Source organism: Arvicanthis niloticus (assembly GCF_011762505.2).
Source record: "Arvicanthis niloticus isolate mArvNil1 chromosome Y unlocalized genomic scaffold, mArvNil1.pat.X SUPER_Y_unloc_2, whole genome shotgun sequence".
Lineage (NCBI taxonomy): Eukaryota > Metazoa > Chordata > Mammalia > Rodentia > Muridae > Arvicanthis > Arvicanthis niloticus.
This window is the reverse complement of record NW_023044979.1, coordinates 3,045,177-3,052,921: the sequence shown is the minus strand read 5'-3', so window position 1 is coordinate 3,052,921 and position 7,745 is coordinate 3,045,177. Positions and strand designations below refer to the sequence as shown.

The 7,745-nt window shown below is 43.2% G+C and overlaps 1 pseudogene; it reads left to right on the top strand.

Annotated features, from left to right (window-relative positions):
- Nucleotides 1-6,887: 6,887 nt before the first annotated feature.
- LOC117696028 (small nucleolar RNA U3) lies at nucleotides 6,888-7,080 on the top strand (annotated as a pseudogene).
- The last annotated feature ends 665 nt before the right edge of the window (nucleotides 7,081-7,745 follow it).

The window sequence follows — 7,745 nt, the reverse complement described above, 5'->3', positions numbered from 1 at the left end:
TTCCTTCAATTAGTAGTGATTGATATTAGCAAGGAGTTGTGAGGTAATTAATTTTCAGTGATTAACAAATGTCTTGATTAATAATTTCTTGTTTCTACACACTAGGCAATCAACAGTCTGGATAAAGGCCATGCAGTGGTGGCACACACCTTTAATCCTAGGCATTGGGAGGCAGATGCAGGCAGATTTCTAAATTTGAGGCCAGGCTGGTATACAGAGTGAGTTCCAGGACATCCAGGGATACACAGAGAAACCCAGTCTCGAAAAACCAAAAAACAAACAAAACAAAACGAAAACAAAAGCTGGGAATCATGAAGTGGCCCTGTTTTAAAAGACTATTATTTTCTTGGTTTGAAATGTTCAGCCTGAGAGAAAAAGTAAAAATAATATTTGATGTGCTCTAATACAGGATCCTAGACTCTGGACACATGGCCATAAAGCCTGGTTCAACTTTGTACAATAATTTTTGGGGACTATAATTACATTATTTCTATATTTATTTCCTGCCTTCCATGATTGCTTAATAAAGATGCCAAAACCTGAAGCTGGGGAGAAGAAAGGTAGATGGTGCTTTAGGTCCCAGACTGAGTGTCTGGGGAAGACACCATGAAGGAGAGAGAAGAGGGAGAAGGAAGAAGGCACCATGAAGTTGGTGGAGTGTGAGTGCATGGCCAGTAGGTCTGGCCTGGGAGTATGAGCAGCCTATCGAGAACATGGCATGTGATATCTCACAGATATTAACAGGGAAAAAGACAAAATAGGAATAAAGGGTTGATATCTGCCCAACTCTGTTGCTTTACTGCTTATTGTAAATACAAAGTCTTTTGTGTCTATTATTTGGTAACTCTATGATTTAAGTGGGGTAAGAAACTTCCAAATAATATTTACCACAGCAAAATGGCTGTTATTGTGGTTTGGGTCCAATGATTGAGATGGAATGGAAAGTAAGATGACAGAGGATTCTCAGTAGACCTGGCTCTGGTTCTTTCTAGAAAATGTCACACTGTGCTTTCAGATACCTTTTCTTCAAAGAAGATGAAAGGAAGGGATTGTTCCAGTAACCCACTATTAGACATTGAAGCTGAAACTCAAGGGGCTACTCCCTGGGGTCACGATGCCTATGATCTCAGAACCCAACAGACAAGGCTAGATGATCATAAGGCCAAGGCCCAGCTAAGCTATGTCATGAATTTTAGGCTAGCCTAAGCTAAATTAAACCCAGTCTCACATCCACCTCAAATATGTTCATTCAAAGAAGATGGAAAATATGTTATATGCATCCATTCGTAAGTACATATGCCTTTCTAATTAATAATTTCATGTGTGTATAACAGCATTGGGAAGACAAGAGAATCAATAATGAAATATTAAAATAATTCTCTGTGTGGGTAAATAAAGTTTACTTTAGCTTTTGGGTTTTCTATTTGAATCTGTATTTCAGCATTTTCTTGTCATTAACTTAGTTAGAAGGGATCTTGATCATCTGTGTCCTCCATAAAATATAATATTAGTGCTCTAAAGTGCACATTATGTAGAATTTACCTAGGGCACATGAGGTATCAAACAAATTGGACTCATTGCAAACCCATAAGGGCACCAGAGGACAGAAAATAAATCCAACCAAAATTTAGTAGTTTTTTAATTTAGTGAAATGCTTAGGAATCTAGTGCCATTGGATATTCAGAGATATTAATTCTAAGGTGAAAGATACGTCAGTGCACCTGGCTAATCCCACTGCAAACAGAGAAGCACAACATCTACTGGCCGATTAGGATTCTGGAGACAGTACACTCCTCACTTGTGTGTGTTACACCACCAGTCAGTATAACACGTAGCTCAGAAAGCTGCTAGCTTTCTGTTGGGGGCCAAAACCAGGAGAAGGCTCTGAAACAGGATCAGGCTGCTGTGCAGGCTGTGCTACCACTTTCATGATTAGATAGGAATGTTGTTTGAAGTCTTTGGCAGGTGTTTATTGTGAATCATAGATTTTGAGTATTGGAGCAAGTCTCTACCATCAACTCTATCCAACTATCTTCCCTTGAAAGAAAATATCTTGGCCTGCTATTCCATCTTAATAGAAATTGAACGTGTAGTGCCAGGGAAATGTTAGTGATCCCCAAAAAGACACACACAGGAGCTGATCTGATGCAACTGCCTGCAGGGTCTTTATTCTATTCGAGCTAGCTTGCCCCCATCCCCAATGCACCAGCATCAGGCAAGAATGTTTCGGTGATGGTGGATCCCCAAATGTCTATGGGCAAAGGATTTATTGTAAGCAGCAAGTAGGGAATTGTAGGAGGAGCTAAGGTAGGAGTAGTAAGGAGAGGAAGAGGAGGAGCTAGTGGAAGGTGACATGAGAGGGGGAACATAGAAGCAGAAGTGTGTGTCTCTAGCAACCAAAGGTAGTTGGTATATCTACATTGAGTATTGGGGTACACCTCTGATTGTATAAGCATCTTATTGAGCATTACCAAACATATATAGCCTTTGGATAACCTAAGCATTGGAGTATCATTTGACTGACCCCACGTGGATGGCAGAGTGATCTGGGTTCAGCCAAGCATTGTGGAGACAGCATGGGAGATTGGCAGAGCCATCTCCCATGGTGACATCTCCTGGGTGGCAGGGATGGTGTTTCTCGCCGCCTTAGCAGACTGCTCCAGCTGAGCAGTGGGGCATCAGCTGCAGCCATTCCTGGCCACAGGCCTACGATTGTCAAGAACATGGCAGGGGATTAAGAAAAGCCTGAATGAATGTCGCCATTTTAGATGTCTCTTGCAATAGGGAGGATGTGTGCAAGTATCTAATTGGAAAGTTGCTGTGGCCTTTAACATAATTGGTTGGTACTGGGAGTCACCTCATAAGCTTAACTTCACCTCTGCATTAGTGGTTGTTAGGCATGGTCTTGAAACCTGAGGAGCAGGTTTGTTGGGGGAATAACCTGGAGACCCTGGTATTGTTGAGGGTGTAACTTGAAAACTCTAGTCTTGTTTGGGATTAGCCTAGAGAGTGGAGATAGGCTGGGGTTTGTTGTGGGGCAACATGGACACTAATGCTAGGTGCCTGAGTTTCCTAGAATCCTATAGTTTCTATTCCTGTACAATGCCCCTGGTATTATACATGCACCTAGAAATTCCTGGTACAGGACCTATCATCAAATGACTAAGGAAGAAATAACTAGGCCTGCTTTACTAAGGGTTCTGCCTGTTAGGCAGGCTCCATCAAGAAGTGAACAACTGTACCATGAAAACATGTTTCTGAGAAAATCCTGAAAGACACCAGTAAAGGGAAATCACCACACTTCAGAGCTTCATGCAGTAGTCATGCTCATGCATTTGTTTGGAAATGTGTGATTAGTCACTCAATCATTAGCTATAAACAGTGGGACGGCTTAACTCTCAGAGACTTGGAAACAAAACAATTAGAATATTGTTGAGAAAGACATAAAAGGAAGAAGTATGTGGATAGATCTCTCACAATGGTCAAAGAAGCCAGGCAGTGGTGGCACATGCCTTTAATCCCAGTACTTGGGAGGCAGAGCAAGGTTAGCAAGGCAGCCGAAACAGCTAAATCTCTATGGAAACCTGTAACTACAGGCAAGGCAGATGTCTCTGTCCAGGTTATTAAGACCTGTCTTGACAAAATGTTCAAGGTCTGCTTGGCCTGCTCAAGGCTGATAAGTTTACATTGGCTAGCTGACTGCGGTCGGTAGCAAGACAAGAACTAGTTTCAAACAAGGTAGATTGTGAGGGAGGGCTACACCCAAGTGGTCGGACATGTGCTTGTACACTCTTAGTTTCTGTTTGGAAGAGATGTCAGGCCCAAAGCAATTTATTTTAAAAAAAAAGTCCAATTAGAGCATGCAGTTTCAGAGTCGTGACCATCATGGAGGGGAGTAGGATGCCAGGCATGCATGACCATGGGGACAGTAGCTGAGAGTTTACATTTACAAAGAGAGAGCTTACTGGGAATGGCTACCCACCACAAGTGACACAGTATCTCCGACAAGGCCACACTTGTTAATTTTTCCCACACAGTTCTACTCACTAGGAACCAAGAATTGAAATGTGAGCTTATGGGGGCCATTCTGATTCAAACTACCACACACAAAAAGCCAAAACCAAAATTTAAATACACCCACTTTAGTAAAGTAAGTAAATGTATTTGCAATTAATTGATCTGTGCACATGCACATAGAAAGATAATTGGGGTCTCAAAATACATGGTGGTTTGCCAGAGTGGAGCATGCCTTTAATTGTAGTACTCAGAGGCAGAGGCATGTAGATTTCTGTGAGTTCAATGTCAACTTGGTCTACATAGTGAGAAGACAGTCATGGCTCCTTATTGAGACCTGTCTGAAAAACAAACAAAAAATACAATGTGGTCATTATTATCTGAAGAGGTCAAAGAAGGCTTACAGAGAAGTAGCATCTTAAATAATATTGTTTTATTGACTTGCTTAATTATCATTGCAGAATGAATGTACATTTATTTTTAAAAATTTTACATTTATTTATTGTGTGTGTATGTTGTTACACAGAGGGCAACTTGTGGGAATTGGTTCTTACCTTCCACGATGTGTGTTGTGTTTTATAAAAAAGAAACAGAAGCCAGGGATATGGTTGGTAGAGGTGCAGTGTGTTGCTGAGGCATCCCTTCCCTTTGAGATACCAGCCACACAATGGGTATAGTACGGGATAGAGTTTATTATTAGGGCATGGTGAGGGGAAGTTGGTGGGGGAGAGAGGAGAGAGGAGAGAGGGAGAGGGAGAGGGAGAGGGAGAGGGAAAAAGAAATAGAGAGAGGGGGAGGGGGATGGGGAGAGAAGGGACAGAGGGAAGAGGGTAAGAGACTAAGAGAGAGAGAGGAGGGGCAAACAACCCCTTTTTTATCGAGTCTGGCATTCCTGGCTGTTGCCAGGTAACTGGGGTGGAGCCTAGAAGAAATGCTAGCAAAGTGTTTTCTGGGAATCAAACTCAGGTTTTCAGTATTGGTAGAAAGTGCCACCCATAGGCCCAGATTTATTAAGGAAAAGGGAGAAAAAATCCCAAGAGTGAGAAGGGCTCCAAGGGAGGAATGCAGCCCTTTAATTATCTCTTAAGAGGATCTATGTGTGTATATGTATGCACATGTATGTGTGTAAGTATCCATGGAAGTCAGAAAGGGATACCGGATCCTTTGTATTTTAGGTAAATGCATTTGTGACCTGCCTGTTCTAGGTGCTAGGATCCAGCCCTCTGATAGAAAGCAAATACTCTACCTGCTGAACCAGCTCTTCTGATCTTTATTTTGGGAGATGGTTCTCTTTTTACCCAGTTGATATGGAACTTAGCGTGTAGCCTAGTCTGGCCTCACACTTGTGGTTAACCCCTGTTTTCAGCCTCCTTAGTGTCAGGATTATAGCATGACCCAACATGTCTAGCAAGTTAAATCTTAGAACATGTTAGAGAAATGTTCAGACTCCTGTGCTGTTGGAGCATCTACTCAAAGACCGAGGTATAGCATGCATAGTGAAGGGGCAGAGATGTCTCAGAAGGTGGAAAGTAAGTGAGGTATGATGGTACAGCCTTTAATCCAAGAGTTGGGAGCCAGAGGTAGAGGGATCTCTGTGAGTTCAAGGCAAGCCTGCTCTACAAAGGGATGTTTAGTCCTGCCAGAGTGAGACCCTATCCCAAAAGCAAAGAAAACAGAAGGGGGAATGAAGAATGGAGAAGTCTTAAATATTGAAGGGCCATGACCAGAGAGACCAGAGTTTGTATGGGAGCCATCTTCAGGTGTAAAATATATGGGAAGAAGCAAAGGTATGGTGGATATTTTCTCCACATACTGTCAACACGTGCACGCAAACCAGAGGAAGGTATTGCCATCTCTTTTCATAGGAGTTTGAGTGGGTCTTGATATGGATGTGCTCATGTTAATAACACACATTCATTCAGGACTGATTTCACTCAGAGCTTTCCTCACTCCCCATAAGTCAGACACTGTTCTTTGTACCAGAGAGAAAAGAGACCCAACTTTTTTTCCCCATCTCTTGTTAAACAGATGTCAGGCAATGAAACATCTATAAGAAAAGGAAATAACGCTTCTCCTACTGGTAAAATGCTAAAATGGGATGAGAGATTAAAATAGTGATCATCAAGTACATATCCAGTAATTGAGCCAGTAATTAACAATGTGGCCAGTTCGCTTTGTCTATTTTCACTTTTCTCTAAACACAGATTTGTTTTTTGATCATTTTAGACTGGATTTCATGTAGGTGTGGCTGGCTTCAAAATCTTAAAACCAGCTTCAAATTCCTGACCCCTTGCCTTCATCTCCCAAGTGCTAGGATTACAGCAGTGAGCCACCATGCCCTTTACCCACAGAATTTATTAAATAGTGCATGTAGTCCTTGAATTGCCATTTTCCCTACGTTGTTTTTCATTTTGTTTCTCACGCAAGGCCTCGGGCTTGAGCCAGATCCAAACCAGCACACGCCTGCGAACTCGCGTGCGGCTCTGCAGCACCTCCCGCTTCGGGCAGCGTGGGGGCTGAAGGCAGGCGCCTCGGCAGGGACGAAGCGTGGTCCCTGGGAACAAGGGGCAGGCAGCGTGTGGCCGTCAGTGATAACGCATAACCCATTGCAGGCGGATGTGGGACGAGGCAGGAGAGAACTGTTAGCCGATTGGCTGCTCGGCGACTGTATGCTAATCGCGGTGGCAGTGCAGGGAAACTGTAGCGACTCCAAATGCCGGGTGGACTGGGTATGGAGAGGCCAGAGTGCGTGTCACTGCGTGGGCAGACGTGTTGTGCAATGGGGGCGCCGAAAGGGATAGCGTGGGGCGTCTCTTTGGAAGTCGCCGTGTGTAAGATGTGAGGGCGCTTGGTGCATTCGGGAGTCTATGGGTGAGACTATACTTTCAGGGATCATTTCTATAGTTCATTACTAAAGAAGTTTCTCTAACTGTGTAGAGCACCAAGAGACAGGAGCAGACATAGTGTTCCCTTCTGAGTGGGAAGCCTGTTCTAGGTGTTGCTTCAGTGCTGCTGTCTCCAGCCATAGATGATCGTTCTTCTCTCCTTCAGGAGAGAAGTCTGAGTGGGTCTCTGTTTAATTTTAATGGTGAAAGATATAGTTGGTGTATGTTCTTTGTCTTTTTTGGAAAGGTGTTTCTATGTGGTAAAGGCTGACCAACTGTCTGTGTTTCTGATCTGTCAGATGGACAGTTCTTTTCTTGTAAATTTGGACACATCCAAACTGGCTGTACCAAAGTGAAGTGCTGCTGTAGGCCGTGGAAACTGACCTTAGCGTATCCATTATTGCATAGCTTATCGACTATAAGTGAAGTCAATCATTGCTGCTTCGGTGAGTCAGTCAGGGCGTCTTGCCCACAAAAGCACAGTACAGCCCAGTTGTTTTCTCTGAATCCTTCACTGGGCAGAGGTTGGTAGAGGAAAGCTGTGAGCTTTCCTTGTAGTGTGGAAGGAGGGAAGGCATGAGGAGTGATGTTGCATTTAGCTACCAAAACAAACAATCAAACAACCCAAAACATTTGTTTACTTTGACAGAGGTGTTTTTGTGCCACTGGTGAATTAGAGATCAATAGATGGGACAGATCTGTTGATACAGATCAGACCAGTGCGCCCTTCTGGGTTTGAGTGTGTTCCCATGTAGGAGACAAAACCAATTCTGGAAGTGTCTGAGCTTCTTCCATGTATAACTTCAATTTTTAGCATAATGATGATCTTGTGGTAGCTGTTAAATA